Consider the following 20970-nt stretch of genomic DNA (forward strand, 5'->3'; position numbering starts at 1 on the left):
TTATTATTATTACACAAATTAACCTTTTTAACTGTTTGAGTAAGACTGTTCACAACCCCAGTGACTGCAAGACAGTTACTGCCTAAATGAGAACAAAAAAGCCAAGGGTCCAAGGCACATTTTAAAAGGATGGTAGAACAAAAATAAAAAATGTGTTTTGATGATGGCCCACTTGGGTTTGTGCAGCATAGAGGGTGCAAGATACGCAACAAATCTTTACCGGGCCCTCTCTCTGCACCGCGCCCTGCTGGGGAGCTAGAGCCTCTATCCTCGAGAGCCCCTCACCCCCGTCCTGTTAGAGGGAGTCTGGTGCCTCCTGTGGGACACTGAACAGGAACAGGAAGTCGTCCAGTGCGTGGGCATCTCCACAGCCTGGGTGCCCTTGAGTTCAGAGGTCCTTGAGGCTCCCTCGCTCTCTCTCTCCTCCTCTCCTCACTGAGGACTCCATGGTGATGGCCTGCCCTGTGAAGCTCTGCCGAGCTCTGGGAGGACACCACCCTCCGGGGACTGTCCTGAGCCTGGCAATGCTTTTCAGGAGGGGATGCGGAAGTGGCAGTTCTGGGCCTGAACTTCCCTGCTTCTCCCTGTGGCAGCTGTTCTCAGCAGTCCCTGCCCACTGCCATCCCCGACCATCTGCACGGTACCAGCGCCTCTCCTCAACCGTTCCCACCACCCCTCCTCTGCCCGTGAGTGTCCCATCCCCCGTCCAGGATGCAGTCTTCTCGGGACCCTGACCTGGCTGCGCAGTCACCTCCCTGCTCCTCTCCCGCTTCCAGAGACAGATCAATCAGCAGTGACCCTCATCTGCAGTCCCTCTCTCCTCTCTCCTTACATCCTGCCCTCGCTAGACGTGGGACCGTGTTCTGCTCCTCATTTTACAGGTGACAGAGACCCATCGTGACAGGTCACGGTGTGGAGACTGAGTAGCAGTGTCAGAACGAGAAGAGCGACGTCTTTGGGACATTTGAGCTAAAACATGTAGGATGATCAGAGTTAGCCAGATAAAAGGAAGATGGGATTGGGAAGGCCATTTCAGCGTGGAGGCTGCTTGAAGGCAAGGAACCAAGAAAGATCGTGCTCAGTCACCTACCCTAATTTCTTCACTAAGACTTTAGGTGACTTTGATGCCCCCTCACCGTGTGTGGCAGAAGCCCTGTCTGCCTCCACGCTGTAGAAAGCCCTGATCCCTCTCTGGCCTCTAGTGGGCTCCCAGCGCTCCTGGAGCCTTGCACTTCTCTCTGCACAAGGAGGACAAATGATTTCACCCTTGGTGCCTCTGCACCAGCATTTCCCCTTTGTTTCCTAGCAAGATGCAGCCCAAATGTCAGCTGCTCTGGGGACCTATTTGACCTTCATGGACTCACACATCCATCCTTCCCTGGACCCACACACGTTGCCTTCACATGTGCATGTGTAGATTTGTCAACAGCCCCAGGGACTGTGAATAAGGTCCCTAAGAGGTCAGCTCTGGCCACTGCCTGTATGTATCCCCAGTGCCTGCGCCACACCTGGCACAAAGCTGGTATTCGAACAACTAGGAGAGGGTGAAGAAAAGGGGAAGAGAGGGAAGAAGTAGCCAAGGTATGTCGATTTCAAGGTCACACCCTTGGGAGTATTTAAAATACTCATGCCTGTTGGAACTCAGAAAATCTTGTAAGGTTTCATTAGGAGAGAAGCACACCTCACTTCTGTGGACATGAATTTCGTTTTCAAAACAAGATAAGGTGACAAGGGAATCTTCTATGCTTTTTTTTTTTTTTTTTTTTTTTTTTTTTTTTTAACAGGTTTGTACTGCATTTCAGGAGCTACGCCCATAACCAATGCATCCTCAGGAAGATGAAAAGTCTGTGACTTTCCCACGTTCATCTGCTCCCAGAGGCCACTTCAGCCTGGCTCTGAGATTTCACTGCGCACAACCCACGTCGACTTTTAAGGCTCCAAAGGGTACTTCTGCTTATTTGCTTTTCTTGCAAAATACCCAGATTAGCTTTCAAAATTGCAGCTCCGTCTAAGGCAAATAACTTACAAGAAAGGCAAGGGTGGGTCGCTGAGTAATTATTACCTGGTTTGTCCCCAGCTGCTTGTAGCTCGGTCCCATTCTCCAGCCCAGCTCTGCTTATTTTCAGAGTTGTTGGGTAAATGGCCCTGATGTCCACCAGCAGGGTATTGGCCAAGTACATGGTGGGGCAACCACAGGGCTTAACACTCAGCAAACATTCAGACTATGTTGAACGCCCATGTTTGTTGACCAGGAGAGTGTTCCTGACATCTTGTCAGGTTGTTGCATACATGGTTCTTTATGAAAAAAAAAAAAAAAAAAAAAAAAAAAAAAAAAAAAAAGAAAGAAAGAAAGAAAAAGGGATCTGAAATCTGAAAAACAAAGTATTTGTTATTTTTTTGTTTCTGTAACATTCAGAATTGTAATAATGAAGTCAAACTGCTTGTGGAAAAGTGATGATTTTAAAAATTTAAACTTCACAATAGAAGCAAAAAAGATTAAATATATATTCGAGTTAGTTTATGCTGGGTCGTATGTATATTACAAGGTATTATATTACAGGGGAGATTTTACAAGGTTGGGAGGCCGACATTCCCCAACTTTTGTCCCCTGGAAAGGTGCCACTCCTGTTTTAAGACTGAGCTCAACTGCCCCACTTCTGAGGACTTTTCCTGCCTAACTCTGTATAAATGCCATTTTTGAGCATTTATGGCCCAGTCCATGGCCCAGTCCCCTGGGCCACCCCCTACACCCCAGCAAACACTATACCACTACGGTTTTCTCATAGCACACTCGGAGCCCTTGTGAGGGGATTCTTCAGCTCCTGGTGGATTAAATAACGGAGGACCCAGGGCACTGATGTGTGATGTTGGGCACGTCATGGCTTTTCTATAAATCTCTGTGTCCTCATCATTAAAATGAGGATCCCTGTGCCCATCCCAAGAGTTGCTGTAAGGATTGAACCAATGCTTTGTGCACCGAAGAGCAGGGTAGAGATCAGGGGACTGCACAAGGAGAGCGTATTGGACGACCAGAACCCAAAGTCCACGCCCCAACATAGCCGCTTCCAGCCCACGCTGCAGGCTGTTGGCGAATGAGACAGAGAGTTCCATTAAAAGTCATTTTGTCCAAGCCGTGGGGGGAATGGTGGGCCTGTGTTAAGTGAGAATGTAAGGGTCCTTTAGCTTCCAGCCCTCCTGCAAGGTCTCCACCAGAGGGCAGTCTAAACAGAGCCAAATTGGGCCTTCCAGAGCCTGGAAGAACACCGTTTGTAGAACTGGGTTCCCATAGCTAGCCTAGGATTTTAGAGCAACACGACTATTTAATTTTTGTGATTTTTTGAATGGAAAGTCTTCTAACCTGTGCCGTAAGTCAACATAACACTGTAACAGGCTTTCTTTTCTAAAATTTTTATTTGTGGATTCATTTGAGAGAGAGAGACTGGCGGGAAAAGGCAGAGGAAGAGGGACAAGCAAGCAGACTCCCCGCTGATCATGGAGCCCAACTCGGGGCTCGATGATCCCACAACGTTGAGGTCATGACCGAAGCCAAAATCAAGAGTCACACGTGCAACTAACGGAGCCACCCAGGCGCCTCTTTAAACAGATATTTATAACCATTTCGTTAGGCTCACTATTTTTCTTTTCAGGTATTAAAGTCATATACAAACAGTAATGATAATTAATATTGACTTTGGCCTTAATGTGTTGCAGACACCATTCTGAATATCGTACCTACGTTTGCTCGTTGAATCTTCATAACAATTATAGGAGATGAGTTTTATTGTTATCCCCATTTTCCATAGGAGGAAACCGAGACCCAGAGAGGTTACGTGAGGTGCTCAAAGACACACAGCACAACATATAAACCCTAGCACTGTGGCTCTGGAACCCACATGCCTTACGTGACAGCAGGCACACTACACAGAGGTCATGATGGGGAGAAAAGCCGGGTATGGACTGGGCCTTCGTTTCTTCTTCCATTACGAAATGAACATGTACATATTATAGAACACATTGAAAATAAAGGAGAGGGGGAGGAATTCTAGATCTACCAACCAGTGTAAATACTCTCATTTATTCATAACACCTGGCAGGTAATAGAACAATTACATATACCAGTAAAGCCATCCGTTGGTGTAACTTGTGGTAGCAAAGGAAATAGGGCAAAAAGGTTATTGTTGAAGAAAATGTCCCCAGTGTGTAGTAAAAATCTAGCCAGACTACACTGTGTGTCTCCCCTCCCCACCCTGCAGGAGCATCACGGAGAGGTCCCAGCTGCCCCCATAGGCACGCTTTTGATCATCCTTTAAAAGCCCTAAAGTTCCCTCTAATTCCCTCTCTCCCTGGGTGTGCTGAGAATTCCCTCGCAGTCTCTGCAGGAGGCTCTCTTCTAGCTGAGAGGCAGCTGCTGCCCAAGGCTGTCAAGTGTGAACGAAGATTTACAAAACCACTAGGAAGGAACCCTCCGGGCCCATATGGGGAACGCGGTGGTCACTCCTAACACTGCGCTCAGAACTTCTCCCTCTTCCTCAAGCTGCCATGGATTTGCTTTTGCTCCATCCTTCATGCATCCACTCTGTGAATGTTTATGGTGTAGCTCCTGGGTCCCAGGCCCTCTGCCCTCCAGGGCACCCGATGGAGATGAGAAGGGTGAGACCTCTGGAATGGGGCATGAGCCGGGGGAAAAGGGAGGAGGGACCATACACAAAAGGAAGAGCGCAGGAAAGGCAGGACACCTTTGGGATTGGGGCCCCCACCTTCCGGGCTACTGATGAGGGCGCACTTGCCAAGAGATGTTTCTGGCAGCAAGGGCTGGGGCAGGCGCCCGTCCAATCCATGGTGGATAGGGAGACAGGGTTGGCCCCCCCTTGGTCTTGGGATTTTCTCCCAACTGCGCTGAGCAGCCAGCGAAAGGACGTGAACAAGATAGTAATGGGAAGGAGCACAGCGTCCTTGCCCTCAAGGAATTCGCAATGGGGTGATTAGATCATGAACTTCAAAAACTTTAATTCAGTCTGGGGAGAATGATGAGATGACCGAGATCTCACGAATATTTTCCTGGAGGGCTTGTGCAGATACGACCGTGTTGACAACTGCTTTGAGAATTCTGAGTTCCATTCTCTGGCGGTGGCTCTCTTCAGTAAAGACAGAAACAGCAGGTCAGGGGATATATTCCTGCTCTGGGAACGACAGGAGCAGAATGAACAGAGTACATAGGCCAACGAGGAGAAGGTCCGCCTTCAGTGTGAATGGACGCAGGTGATTCTCACCGTAAATTATCATTTCTTTCTCTCATGTTCGCCGGCAGGAATCAAGAAGCTTCATGACTTACTACATTTGTTCATTTGTCATGAAGTATTTATGTTTCATAACACCTGCGTGTTTGACATTGGACATTATCTTTGGGCTCTTAGTCCACGGGATGGCAGTCCACAGCCCATGGGCCCAATCTGGCCTGACCCCTGTTTTTCTACCCTGTTTTTCAACATAGGTGTTTAACCATGTCTTTTATTTGCTGTATTTATATTTCTTGCTTTTATTTGCGATATTCTGTACTCTGTATTCTGATGTTCTGACCTTGGCGGCCTGGCCTTCCCTGAGTTAGTATTATGAGAATTATAATATATGAGAATTATATATTAATTCTTAGAGACAGTAAACAAATGAGCATACTTTTCAAATGTAAACCAACCAGTCCAGAGCCTACAGCCCCAACCACCCCCTTTATAGGGCTTTCACACTCCCGGCCACAGTCCACCTGACCCCATCACCCCAGCACCGAGTACTCGATAACCAGGACAGACCCTATATCCCTGAGCCTGCTGAAATTATTCACACTAGCGAGTCCTAAACCTGCTTACCCTGACTCACTCATTCTTTCCCACAGAAACCACAGTAAATGCTTTTGCCTACAATTCCCCACATTCCTCCAGAGTGATCGTAAAGCTTCCCTGTGTGTCCCTCCAGCCCATGGCATGGTGGGCCCTGGCCTCTTGGGAACTATGAGTAACAAACTATCTTGTTAATGGCAATCATCTGATGTATAGACCTTATGAGACCTCTAATTTTCTATTAATGAGATATATATATATATTTTTTTTTAAAGATTTTATTTATTTCACAGATCACAAGTAGGCAGAGAGGCAGGCAGAGAGAGAGAGAGAGAGGGAAGCAGGCTCCCCGCTGAGCAGAGAGCCCGATGCAGGGCTCGATCCCAGGACCCTGAGGTCACGACCTGAGCCGAAGGCAGAGGCTTTAACCCACTGAGCCACCCAGGCGCCCCTAATGAGATATATTTTTAAAACACCATTAGCTAAGAATGGCTTTTACATTCTAAACGGTTGAAGAAATCAGAAGAAGAAGATTTCATGACACCTGAATATATATGAAATTTAAATTTTATTGGAATCCAGCCACACTCATTTACATACGATCTGTGGCTGGTTTTTTTGTCCTACATGGCAGAGTGGAGTAGTTATGACGAACACCTCATAGCCCACAAAACCTAAAATATTGATTGTCTTCACAGACATAGCTCGTTGATCTCTGTAATGTGACCCATAGCTATTTTATTTGCCCATTGAAGCTATGAACTTGTATCAATTGATTCATTGCTTTCTGTATGGTGTAGATCCCCTCATAGTTTGAAAGATTCAGACTCTCTGGCCATCGCTTTCTTCCTCGATCTACCCCCAAATGCCCGAGCCTTCAAGGTTTGATTTTTTAAAATTATCCACAATAAGAAGAACATTTTACTGCAACTCAGAACATCCAAATAGATAATAGAAACAAACTGCATGAGGCATTATTCATCTTTATAATGGCTGGATCACTTTGATGGTTTCTGTTTTCTTCTCCATTTTTAAAATATACTGCTTACAATCTATTGTTTTCAAATCCTACCCATGAGTCAACATGCACAGTTTAATTAACATCATGAATCTAACTGAGTCCAATCTAAACAATGCTAAGCATTTCTCTTATACATGCTCTGCAGATGAAGACAAATATAGAAGTGAATCATAGCGATAAAGCCCCCCCAAAATAACATAAATTTAAAAGAATACTCTAGAAGCAAAGAGGAGAAATAACTTTTTTTTTCCCCTAGAGCTGTTGGGCAGGGTTTCATAGGGCAAGCAAGATTTGAATTTAGTCTAGAAGCATGGTCAGGAAATCCTTGTAGAGAAGCAAGAGAAAGGCTTCTGGGGTGCACTGAGGGGTTCTCTGGACGGTACTGAAGCGGAAAGAGTGCGTGGATGTGTGGTCCCTTCATTGAAGGCTTCTACATGCTCTACTTGCAGCCAGCCCCCATGCCCTGTTGCCCCCCTACTGCTTATAGTTTTAAACCGAGTGTGTTGTTTCCTTCCACAACTTGAATTCTTCGCCCAGACCTCATGCAGAAAACAGTGGAGCCATGTGGCCATCTCATAATGGAATAAACATGAATGTTTCCAGGAGTATCTCGGGAAGTCAGTCTGACGGTGAAGCATTGGTAAGAAAACAAGAGCTGTGCGGGAAGAGTGCCAGTCTTCGGATTCATGTGAAACAGATAAAGCTTATCCAGCTTTAACTCAGTTTCTCTTTGGAAACCCCGCACCACCAGTAGCACTGCTGTTCCATCGGAAGAGCAGAAATTGAATCCCAATATATCCCAGTCCCTCCCCACCCCTCCTGACACGTGTCTGCCTCCTTGTGGCAGTTGAGAGAATTGATCATCGATTCCCCCCTGGGGGATGACGGCCAGCTCACTGGCCGCGCAAGTCCCTTTAGATCTCTCTGGAGTCCTAACACGCTTTACTCCCCACCAACACACCCAAGCACTCCACCCAGATAACATAATATAAATATGAACAAACGGGCCTCTTTGGCTTACAGCCTGGGCAGCACCGCTGCTTTGCCCTGGGCGCGCAGGTGGTCAGTCTCCGTCTACAGGCCCTTTAAGAGCCCAGTGTCGGATCGCTGATCTGCGCAAGCTTTGGTTTTCAAAGCTAGATGTTTGGGGGCTCATCTCTCAGAGGCAGGCCTTAAAACTTAGGGTGCTGACGTGGGGTTGGAACCTTTCTCTCCTCAAGGAGAAGCTCCAGATTTCGAGTTCCCTGCCGGTGGCTGGTCGCTGCCCTGGGGGTAAGGTTTATGGCAAGATTGTGTCCGCACCCCTCTCCTCTTTGAGGTGATTTTCTTCTCATTTGCCCAATGCACAGTCATGTTCAGTTAGCCTTCAGGTTGTTTTCAGAGGAGTTTCTTTTCCTACGCAGCCCGTGGACTTGGTACGTCTGTGGGAGGAAGCCAAGGCAGGATCTTCCTATGTCGCCATCTTGAACCATCAAAAGGTATGTGTGCCTTTTCTATTTTCTTCAATGACTTTGTAATTTTTCTATTAATTTCTTTAACCTCAGGAGTGTACGTCTATGATTGGTTATGGACCTATTTCAACCTTTTCCCATATGAATAGACACAATTCATTGAGTAGTTCATACCTTTTCAAGTTGATTTGAATAGCCATCTCTTTCATATACTCAATTCCGAAGTCAAAAGAGATAACTTGGCTAGAGACGCAAAGGCGGCAGAAATCGACATTTACATGACATCTGGGGCTTGCAAGTAAAATCAGTCTCCAGGGGGCTAATATATAGAATCACCAGAGGTCAAGAAGGGCACTGAAGAGACAGTTGAAGGAAGACAGGCAGAGATGTGATGTCGGCTGCATCTAAGGCCCTCCGAGGAGCCATATTCCTACCCTAGGAGAGTATAAAAGCCTCATCAGGGCACAGGATCTCACCTCCAGATTTCTCTCAGGTCACCCCTGCTGGTTCCTACAGTTCCACTTTCCCCCTCGCTATTCCTGGGTCTCTGGACAGCATTAAACTCCTTTCTAGCGCCATGTGTGGGAGGAGACCTTGGTTCTTACAACGAGGGGGCACTGACATGTCACAAGCTGAAAGTCATAGAGTGCTGGAACCACTTTTCACAAATGCACAGCTGTCCTTCCCCAAATGCCAATAGCCTCTCCTGCCTTGAAAACCCTTGAAAGAATGTTCAATAAGGAAGCAAATGCACATCTACTGAAGAAATGATGAAGACCTAAGCCAGGGCAGCGGCTAAGGATCCAGAGGAGGGGGTGGGTATAAGGAATATTTATGAAGTAAGACCAGCGAGACAAGGTCTTGGTTGGCTGACCCAGGGTAGGCAAGAGGGAGGAGGCGAGGAGGATTCCAAACACTGTAGTTCGGGCCACTGAGTGGCTGAATATCTCATCCATCAAGGTAAGAATAGAGAAGCGGATCTGGGTAGGTAGGAAATGATCAGTTCAGTTTGGAACATGGTGAATTTGAGGTCCCTGTGGGAGATTGTATGAGGACGCCCAGCCAGCCAGGAGTCTCTGGACATGTATGAAACATATGGAGAAAAATCCCACACGAGAGACTGAGCGGGAACAGCCAGCTTTAGGGACCAGTGGCGCTCAGGGACTAGTAGGATCTGTGGGTAACAACCCGTCAGCACACACGGACCACTGGTCATTCTAGGTCAGTCATGCCTCCCCCACTGAAGCTTGCCTATGGCTTTGAGGATCCTCTGGATGGATAGTCTGTGGCTGATAGTCCCGGCTGCCCCAGGAACAGCATGCCCTTCCTGATGTGAGCTGGACCAAGTCTTGGCAAGTGCAAGTTTAATAACTCTAAAACCTTCATAGTGCCATCTCTCCTGGGGAAAACAGCAGGGGGAGGAAAGATAATAAAATCAACTAATCATCAAGTTACATCCCATGTGGTTGGGTGGTTGGGGAGAGGCATTTAAACACAAACCCTTCTCACTTATCTCTACCTGGGAGATACATATGATGCAGATTACAGTTTTTGTCAATGTCTCATAAAGTCCTCAGCAAACCTAGCTTCACGCTCCCCCTGCCTACACATGGCTGCATGAACTCCTCCTGCAACCGAACCCTGGGCCTGCCACTAATCCCTTCACAGCGGCTTTGCCGACCTCCCATTCTCGTTCTTCACCCTTCCTGGGATGTGTCAGCAATGCCGAGTCCAAGGAGAAAGGCTTCTCAGAACATGGCTCCCAGCAGAGATGGACAGGCCTGTAGCCAGCTGTCAGGCCATGATTTGAGATTAGAAACGCGTCCGACTCTGAGTTCCTGAGAAATCTACTCAGCAGTATTCAGGAGGATAATTTCTTTGTTCATTTCCTTTGTTTCTTTCACGTGTTCTTCTGACTGGGGGGAGGGGTCTCCTTTCTGCCGGCTTTGAACACCCTGATGCTTCCCTCTACCTGTCCCTTGTTCATTAGCCCCCCAGTCTTACATGAAGGAGTTGATACTGGATTCTAAGACCCATCTTTTCTCTCCCGTTGCCATTACTATTCTCTCCCCAACCTCAAATCAGACCGGACCTCCAGGATGTAAGACAGGTCTTTGCTGGACCTTCAATTCAAAGAGGGATTTCCCAAGGGAGTGGCACGTCCATCAAATGGGGAAGATTGGACAATTTCTTGCATTCACAGTTTGTATTTATTTTAAAATATCTTTGCTTAGTTTTTCAAAATGCATCTCTCTCGGCACCTGCATCAAATTCTCCTGGAGCACCCATTAAAACCACAAATTTCTGTGTTTCTCCCCAAACCATTCAATCATATCTCTGAGGCTGGGACTTACAAATCTCCAGGCTGAACAAATATTTATGCTGTTTCTTACATACCCAAGACTTGAAAACCATGACTAGAGGCTGAGAGTTTGGATGATAAAAAAATCATCCAGTCTTACTTAACTCAGCCTCAAAATTTTCTGAGTAGTGCGATGCCTGGTCAGATACTCAGTCAGATACTCGACACATGCAGTAGACTGGATCGCTGGTGGGGGCCATGGCTGGAGTTGGGAAGGGGTAAGGGCTGGCGTTCACCCTCAGATTCTCACATGTTCAGCAAACTTTCTCTCCTCGAAGTCCCAAAAAGCACAGATTTGGGGATTTGACAGCCTGGCTTGAATGAAACTCTCATTTTGCTGAGCAACAGGGACTTTGAACTAGTCATTAAACTCAGCGTTTGTTCGATGCCTGTACAGGGAGCAGTCACCCCTAACTCACAGTTTTTGCAAGTGTGGTCATGACCTGAGGGCATTCCCTTTGTTGACTGATGTTGAGGCCCATCAGAGGAAAGGGCTGGGAGTGGCATTAATTAATTACTATTTAATAAGATTTCTGCCCATTTAAAGATGGAGGTATTCACTACAAAATTCTGTCTCCATAATCCACAGCCCTTCATGTCCTTTTTGATAAATTAATGGAAGGACTATTAGTGCTGTAGGCTAAACCTAATGGCTTGTAATTGACTGTGAAATGGGATTTTGCTAATGAGGAACTAGGAGATTAAAATTTTCATTAAGAAATACTAATCAACAGAGTCCAAGAAGTTTTTTCTTGAAAACAAAACACACACAAAAAATCTTGTTTCAAAGTGTTAGTGTTTGCTAGGAGAGTAGGTCACCCAGGTCGGGGACAGTGACGTGACCACCCCATGAACGATTATTTCTAATGTGTGTTACTGCTATTTCTGGGTCTCTAGCTCCCTGGGTACCAGGACTGAGAGGAGACACTGAGAGGAGACAGCTGGGTTGGCCTTTGCTGTCCGTGAGTGGCCACTTTCTTCCTTGGGAAAGTGGGAGGGAAACAACACAACCCAAGTCGTGGTCGTCTTCTCAGATCCTGTCTTGGTTTATTTACTTAGTGATTCAATCTGAGTATTTTCTTCCTTTGTAAGATTATCCAGAGAGAGGTGGATGGTTTCTTGTATACTTTCTGCTCAATTCATTTTCTGGTACATTTTAAACACCACATGTGCATCTTTGCTAATAATATCAAGATATACAAACACAGTAGTTACCCCTCAAGGATTCTACACAGATCAAGCAATCATTTTTTTCCACAACTTTAATTTTGAAAAGTGATACAGCATCTTATTTAGCAACCCCCCCACCCCGCAAAAATCACATGACATCATTGACCTCCATCATAAGGAACACTTGGTTTAAAAATACTTACTTGAGGGGCGCCTAGGTGGCTCAGTGGGTTAAAGCCTCTGCCTTCGGCTCAGATCATGATCTCAGGGTCCTGGGATTGAGCCCCACATCAGGCTCTCTGCTCAGCAGGGAGCCTGCTTCCCTTCCTCTCTCTCTGCCTGCCTTTCTGCCTACTTGAGATCTCTGTCTGTCAAATAATAAGTAAATAAAATCTTTAAAAAAATATATATATATACACTTACTTGAGATTTTCTTGGGTTTGGTTTCTTGAGAGCAGAAGCATGAGCTCTCAGTGCCTAGCAGAAGTCCCAGTATGGTAGCATCTCAAAATATATTTAATAAACTAAATGAAAAGGAAATAATGAGTAGATGATGGAGCAACGTAAAGATCTCTGAAAGATGACAAAGTGTGAGGAGCAGGGGACTTCTGAGCTCAGAATTGAATGTGCTGTTCTGCTGTAGAGATCAGTCCTTATCCGAAGCCACTTGGGGCGGAGTGGCTGAAATTTGACAGCACGCTGGTGGCAGGCAAGAGCTTGGAAGTGGACAACCGTGGGTCTGTGAGGAAGCTCCCACCGCACTCTGAGACAAAGGACATTAGCACCATCTCAGGGGGCCCCTGGAATCTCATCCTTGAGATTGGGGACATGGAGACCCCTCAGGGACCCTCCCTGAGTGAATCATCCCAGTCCCAAGTAGTAGGGCCAATAATGTATGAGGAGTTTGAGCTATCCCTCCCTAACAGGAGCGTTTGTGTCACGGTTTCAAAAATATGATCCCCTGAATTAGATGTGTGACTCCAATGGTTGCCCATAAACCTCCTGCAGCTGGATCCACTCTGAAGAACTAACTTACCAACAAAGTTGGTGGGAAATGTAAGTAGGAGGTATATTTTACTCTGTATTTATTTTTTTCAACTTTCCTATAATAAGTGCTATTGGGAGGGGTAATCTTCCATCACGGGTGTCTGGAGCCCCTGCGTGTCTTACTGGGCATGCCAAGAATGCGAAGCTCCGACTGCTCTTTATCCAGATCATTGCTCAGAATTGAGTTTGCAGTAAACTGCTTTGAGGGATAGGGTCATGTCTCACCAGGACAAAGAATAGGCATGTTTACTGTTTGCCATAAAAGCAAAGGATTCCCCCAGTTCGCTGTTCCTGAGCTGCAAAGCAAATCCGTTGTGTTGGGGCTGATTCCACGTTAAAACCTGTTAAACCCATAGGGCCTTCCTGGGCCTGCTTAGCCAGAGTGACTCCATGTTGCCTAGATAGCCATCTAAGTAGCCATCTAATACATTTTTTTTTAAAGATTTTATTTATTTATTTGAGAGAGAGACAGTGAGAGAGAGCATGAGCGAGGAGAAGGTCAGAGAGCGAAGCAGACTCCCCATGGAGCTGGGAGCCTGATGTGGGACTCGATCCCGTGACTCCAGGATCATGACCTGAGCCAAAGGCAGTCGTCCAACCAACTGAGCCACCCAGGCGTCCCCATCTAATACATTTTTAAAGTATGGGATACTGGTTTTAAAATATACTTATGTTGCCCAAAGCAGTACTTTCCAGAAAATTTGTCCAGTTGAAGACTCTAGAACTGCCTGTGAAACAGAAATCTCCTTCCAACTGGAGTTCATATTTGCGTGTGTGTCAGGGAGGGGATGACATCCTTCCCTAGCCTCCTGACTGATCTAGTCTTCCGACTTCTTCATTTATATACATTGTATCTTCAGGGCTCAGTGCAGTTCTCTGTCCTGCTGGGAAACTTTCCCAACTGGCCTAGTCTGGACAAAATGCATGTTGTATGCCTCCATCCCAGCAGCCATCATTCTGTACTGTTGTGCTTTCTTCAGAGGAAATTATTTCTCTATGTCCATGTCCGTGACTGGCTCATAGTAGGTGCATAATATCAGTGGCTACACCAAACATCCAACACGTGTGCTGTGTGACCTCTGACCCGTCATCGCTCTCCTTTAAGCCTCAGCTTTCTCATCAGTCAAGCCCATGATATGGTGAGATCGCTTACCTAAGTGTCTTAGGCATATTAGTAATAAGAACAGGATTAGTTAGCAAAGGACTGTCTGGATTATCAAAACCTGGTATACTTACTCCAGGGTTTCTTCTCCACCTTCTGTTCTGGGGCGTTTGCAGAGCCTACCATTCACCTGTAAAAACACAAGCCTTCGGGGACGCCTGGGTGGCTCAGTGGGTTAAAGCCTCTGCCTTTGGCTTGGGTCATGATCTCAGGGTCCTGGGATTGAGTCCCACATCGGGCTCTCTGCTCAGCAGGGATCCTGCTTCCCTTCCTCTCTCTCTGGCTGCCTCTCTGCCTACTTGTGATCTCTGTCTGTCAAATAAAATAAATGAAATCTTTAAAAAACAAAAACAAACAAACAAACAAAAAAACGCACACAAGCTTCTGAAGGGAATCTCCTGAAGAACTGCGGAGTGGACCGTGAACTTCCAGTCTTGCTGTGTGCCACTGGATCCACCAGAGGGCAGCCTAACACCAATCTTGCGGAGTTTTGCCTTTCAGAGCCCTGAGAGTGAGCCCTGAGAGTGCCCTGTTTTCCAGAGAGCTCAGAAGCGGCTTAACTTTCCTCCCCCTACCCTGGCCGTTTGGATGAAAATCTCTATAAAATGTATTCCATGATCCCCTAGCCATTATAAGTACATTGTTATCCTGATTTCCTGTGAGTTAGCCTCACCATTTCCTGTCACTGTAGGTATAAGCTTAATTTGAAACCAATGCCTCTTTTCAGCTATTCTGTAGAAGAATTTGTGTAAAGGAAGTAAGAACTAGCTATGTAGTCTATGCATTCATGTTTTAGAAATAAAGTGGAAAAATCTATTAAAAAAAAAAAAATAAAGAGGGGCTCCTGGGTGGCTCAGTGGGTTAAGCCTCTGCCTTCGGCTCAGGTCATGATCTCAGGGTCCTGGGATGGAGCCGCACATCGGGCTCTCTGCTCTGCTTCCTCCTCTCTCTCTCTCTGCCTGCCTCTCTGCCTACTTGTGATCTCTGTCTGTCAAATAAATAAAATCTTTTATTAAATAAATAAAAAAAGGAAAATAAAAATAAAGTGGATTGTTTTCTCACTGGAAAACCAACAGAGACTTACTTCAGAAGATTTCAGTGGAAAAATCTAAAAAGCGGGAAGACCCCCAACCCCTTAGTCTCACCGCTTATCTGTACTTATCAAGAGCTAGGGTATCGCAGGCTTTCTGTGTGGGCCTCAGAAGTGCAAAGGTGAAAACAGTGATGAGCTTGCTTCTAGGGTGTGGGCAGCCCTGTGGGGAAGCAGGGGATGATTATAACCAAGCATAATGAGCACTTTAACACGAATAGGCACCAGGTTCTTGGAGAGCATGCAGTAGAGGCCACTTTGGCTTGAGTGATTGGAAATGCTTTTTGGAAGAAGGAACAATGAAGTCAGATTTTGAGAAATCATGTATGGGGGAGGGTGTGGGTAGAGGGAACAAGAAATCAACAGACAGAAATATACGTCCTCTTTCTATATCTTTATGGACAGCACAATTCTGGCCTCCCCAATGGTTTGTCTTGTAAGCACCCAGAACAGTGCCTGGTACACAGTAGGGGCACAGTAGTGGTTAAGTATACGGATATGAACTTCAATGATTTTGCTGGGCTGCTGTTGCTCCTATAAATTTTTGTCCCAATGCTACTGGCCTCTCTCAGGTGTTCACGTGGCCTGGTCCTCCCTGCTCCCATTATCCACTCCATTCTCTTAGCCTTCAGAGTGCTTAGTCTTCCCTGATATCACGTTATTCCTATTGTCTGTGTCCCCCACAGGAAGGTAAGCTTAATAAGGGTAGGGGCCTTTTATTTTATTTATTTTGCTCACTGCTGTAGCTCTATGCCTATAATAGGTCTTAAAATACAGGAGATGCTTGATAAATACTATTTTGAAAAAGAAAAAAGGATGAGTATGAGTCATCAACCTTAGTTTTACTTTGTGATTGAAAAAACACTTTTTTTTTTTTTAAGGCAAACAATGGAGTGAGGTTGCTATCATGTGTCAAGACATCTGAGAGTTTACTGGAAAGCTCACAAATAAAATAAGAAAGGCTAGAAACTCCGTGGTACTCATTCAGCTCACATTCTCTTCGTCTTATTGATCCTAAGGAAAGAGAAGAAAATCATCCATGACAAGTAGTGGCTGTCAGAAAGGCCGTTTCATGCTCAGGGAAAAGTGAAATCTCCCGCCATCGGAGCAGCTTCAAGTACACTTTTCTTCTGGAGGAAAATTGGAAAGACTGAAACTTGCTCACCCATCAGCGTTACCTCCGCCCTTCCCTGTCTCTGTGGTATTTTACAGCCCTGCAAGTTATAGAAAAGGGCTAGTATTACAAGTAATTCTTGTCCGCAGAAAACAAACAGAGTTTGGTGGAACGTGAGGTCACCCTATGGGACCTGTTTGCGAATTCCCTCCAGCACTTCTCTGAATGTGGGCGGCTGTGGGTCTCCTTCGGGCTGGTTCCTAGCATCCTGTTGCTCTCCTCGGTAATGAATCAGCTAAATAGGACATTTCACCATGTTTATTTTCTATTTGTATGAGAGTCATGATTTTACATTTTTTAAAATTTTATTTATTGGAGGGAGGGAAGGGGGCAGGAGAGGTGGAGGGTGAGGGAGAAGCTGAGGACTCCCGGCTCGTCCTATCCCAGGGGTGGAGATCCCAGGGGCTGAGATCATGAGCAGAGGGCAGATGCTTAACTGACTGAACCACCTAGGCCCCCCATGATTTTATATTTTTAAAAGAACAATCGTTTAACCCTTGTCACATATTAGAAAAATATCACCGAAAGTATGGTCATATTATGCAAGGCACCCTTTCAGTGGAAGGAAATTCATTTGCATGTCCCTAATGAAGGGAATTTTTTTCATTGCTCTGACTTAAAGGGATGGAGTGGGGGGTGCTTGTCAAAACCCCCCATTCGGGTAGCGGAGATCAAGGAGGTATTCTGAATGCTGTTGAGAATTACTTTTCGGTCTTTAAAGATGGGGTGCTTCTCACGAACATGTTGTTGATAGGCAGTCACAAGTTCGCCTCTCTACGAGTTAATGCTATTCTGCAGAACACCCCCAGGCCCGTTTGTTTGGGCGGATGTGTGTGGCAGGAGGTGGAGGAGGAATGTGTATTTGCTGGTGAGAACTGTGACAGGACCCGGAGCAAACAGAAACCTTTGTTTTCAAGGAGAAACGGAGAGTCTTTCAACAAACGGTGCAGGGCAAATCAGGTATCCGTGGGCAAAAGAATGAAATTGGGCTCTTACCGTAAATTCTAGAGACAATTTATCTCAAAGTGGACCAAAGACCTAAACGTGAGAACTAAAAGAAACGTAGAAAAACACACAGGAAAAACACATAATGATATTGGATTTGGCTATGATTTCTTGGATGTGACCAAAAGCACAGTCAACAGATAAATTTGACTATATCCCTGCTCCGTGCTTCAGCCAGAGTGATCGTGCTTGTGTGAGATCGCGGTGCCCCTCTACTCAGGTGCCTCTACAGCTGTCCTGTTCACTCAGAGCAAAACCAAAGTCCTCACAAGGCCAGAACAGATTTCGGTCTCCCATTCTCTCTCTGGCCTCATCTGCCGGACTCTGTCCTCTTTGCTGTTCTGTTCTTCGCTGCACCGAGCAGAGCAGGGACCCTCTCAACTCAGGGACCTTGTGCTTGCTGTTTTTTAAGCCTAGAAAATTTTCCTTCTAGACACCCGCATAGCCACATGGCTCATTCCCTCAGCTCCTTGAGGTCTTTGTACAAAGTTGACCTTCTTGGTGACCTGTAAACCATCTCACTTAAAACTGAACCCACCACTGCAGGTCCCATCCTGCCTGTTCCTTTCTGCCTTGTTTCCTTTCATAGAACTGATTGGTATCTAGTACATAATATCGTTTATTTACTTACTTATGTGTGGCTTATTGTCTTTGTTCCCATTAGAGCGTAAGTTCCTTGAAGTACGGAGTTTCTTACCTGTTTGGTTTATTGATGTGTGACAAGCACCTAGAATAGTGCCTGGCACAGAGTAGGGCTTACTAAATGTTTGTTGAGTGATGGATGGTCAAGTGCTGACTGCACAAGGACCTCCGTTAAAAACCTGCTGACCAAACAAAGCTGATTATTACTCACTGCAGTACAGGGAGACACCACCCGATGGAGTTAAAGGGAAAGTCAGGGGAAGATATTTACAGAGTTCTGGAGTCTATGCTTTCATGACTTAAAGTGGATTTTTCAAGGCAGAGAACTGGTTGGGATTGAGCAAAATTCCTGACATAATAGTTTAGGATTGGGGTGCCTGGGGGGCTCAGTGGGTTAAAGCCTCTGCCTTTGGCTCAGGTCATGATCCAGGGTCCCAGGATCGAGTCCCATGGTGGGCTCTCTGCTCCGCAGGGAGCCTGCTTCCTCCTCTCTCTGCCTTCTTGCGATCTCTGTCTGTCAAATAAATAAATAAAAATCTTAAAACTAATAATAGTTTAGGATTGGTGGTCATGGCGAGGTGAGGATCTCAAGCTGTCCTGATAAATGTTGTCCTGATAAATGACTTATTGTTTCCAGGGAAACAATAAGTTTCTTGATAAGATGGCTTTTTGCCCAGATAGCAAACCACCCAGGTAACTTGGTTTACAACACTTTCTGAAGCACACAGTAATTAGTTCACAGTCTTGTCTTCTGTTAAGTTTCCATTGATGCAGGGTCTCAGTTCCCAACATCAGTGTGTACAACTCAGTGGATTTAAACATAGTTGGCCTCGGTGCCTTTTTGGAAACAGAGTCTTAACATGGAAGGGTAGTTCACAGAACAGCTCAATCATGGGACTGCCTTGGAGCTGAGACAGCCGGGATTCTGTTGCCTGCCCTACTTCTGGCCCCAGCAACATCCGAAAAGCAAATTCAAATTTGGAAAACAGAAAACACATTGCCTGAGGACATCCTTTTTTCCAAAGAGTGATTTTCCAAATATTGTTTCAAGGGAATAGGTTGAATAGCTTTTTCTTTTTTTTTTAAATTAACATATAACGTATTATTTGCCCCAGGGATACAGGTCTGTGAGCACATACCCTCCCTAATGTCCATAACCCAAGCTCCCTCTCCCTACCCCCCTTTGTCTGGCAACCCTCAGTTTGTTTTGTGAGATTAAGAGTCTCTTATGGTTTTGATATGGAGTGATAATAGGCTGATAGAAGCTGCAGCAACCAAGAATTGGCATGTTCCTGGGGCTCCTTGGTGGCCCTCTCATTTAAGGGTCTGCCTTCTGGCTCAAGTCATGATCTCAGGGTCCTGGGATCTGGCCTCATGTTGGCCTCCCTGCTCAGTAGGGAGTCTGCTTCTGCTTCTCCCTCTCCTTCTGCCCCTCCCCCTACTCAAGTGTTTTCTCTCTGAAATGAATAAATAAACAAATAAATAATCATTAAAAAAAAAAAAAGAATTGGCACATCCACTCTGACTGGTTGATGCCCCTGCTATAAGATGGCTAAGTATTTGAATACCACGCCTGATTGGATCTATGACGGCAAGACGTTAGAGGAGGCAACAAGGAAGGGCCACTGGGACATGGACAGGAGATGGGATGGCGTCTTCTTCCACATTTGCTCTCCAGGAACCGATGGAACATGCTCAGTTGAGCTGCAATATTGAGCTGTTTGTAGAAGACAAATATTATACTTCTGCACAACTGAATACAAAAATGATGTAATGGTGCGCAGCTTCTAAGGCAGCCTCTAATAATTCCCGCTTCCTGGTGTTTATGATCCTTGGTCCTTTCCCCTGGAGTGTGAGCGGGGCCTAGTGACTTGCTTCTAATGAGTAGAACATGGTAAGAATGATGGGACGTCCCTTCGGAGATGAGAGAACTAATGAAGACGGTGACTTCTGCCTTGCTCACTTTCTGTCTCTCGCCTGCTGACTCTGAGGAAAGCTGCCATCATGTGACGCCTTGCAGAAAGGCCCATGTGGTGAACAACTGATGTCTCCGGCCAACAGCCAGCGAGGGCCTGCCACCGGCCACCGCCCTGTGAGTGAGCTTAGAAGCAGGCCTCCTCCCTCTCACTCAGGCTGTGAGAGCAGAGCAGCCCCAGCCCACAACTTGATTACAGCCTGGAGAGTCAGAATCACTCAGCTAAGCCCCCGCTGGAATCCTGACCTGCAGAACCGTGAGACAGTCAATGTTTTAAGCTGCCAAATTTTGGAATACTTTCTCCTATGGCAATAGATAGCTAATACAGGGTGTGTGTGTGTGTGTTTGTGTGGCTTCTGAGGCCATATCAGGGTATTTTATCCAGGGAGGGCATATACTACAAGAACTTCACATGTAATATGTTTGCTTTGGAGAATGTGTCATGGCCCTGGGTCTGCCCTCTGACTTGGAAGCCCAGAAACAGACTTGTCAGCTCAGCAAAACAGCTTCATCTTTAATCAGGCTCACATGAACTAGATTTATGGGACTTATATGACAACACCAAATGCTAGTTATTAATTTAGAATGAGAGAAAAGATAATCATGCTGGCCGGCATACCAGAACACTTATGTCTCTATGACAAGCACTTTCTCCGAAGGCAAAATTTCATGTCAAATAAGAACAGGTGAGTTGCTTGATGAACGTAGAATCAGAACAATGGAAGCTAAGCATACGTTTCAAATGTTTAGTGGCAGTAGTCGAAGTCATGCTAAGAATAATTCATCAGTGGAACCAGACAACTCCAAAATTGTTGGCTACCCCCCATGAGTCCATCTTTATTCCAAGAGGAACTCATCAATGGGCCTGGAATTTCCCCCAAACCACGTGGTGAATTCTCCTTCCTTTTGGGGGCAGGGACTGGCCAACATTTTATGTTATGACCAGTTTTCTAGACTACCCTGATGACCAGACCCTCTCCAGAAGGTAAGATTTTTTTTCTTTGCTTGAGTGAATACGTGGATTAACTTATAGTCTTTTC

The sequence above is a fragment of the Mustela putorius genome, unplaced genomic scaffold, assembly GCF_011764305.1.
Source record: "Mustela putorius furo isolate JIRA1106 unplaced genomic scaffold, ASM1176430v1.1 tig00000281_pilon_pilon_pilon, whole genome shotgun sequence".
Taxonomy (NCBI): domain Eukaryota; kingdom Metazoa; phylum Chordata; class Mammalia; order Carnivora; family Mustelidae; genus Mustela; species Mustela putorius.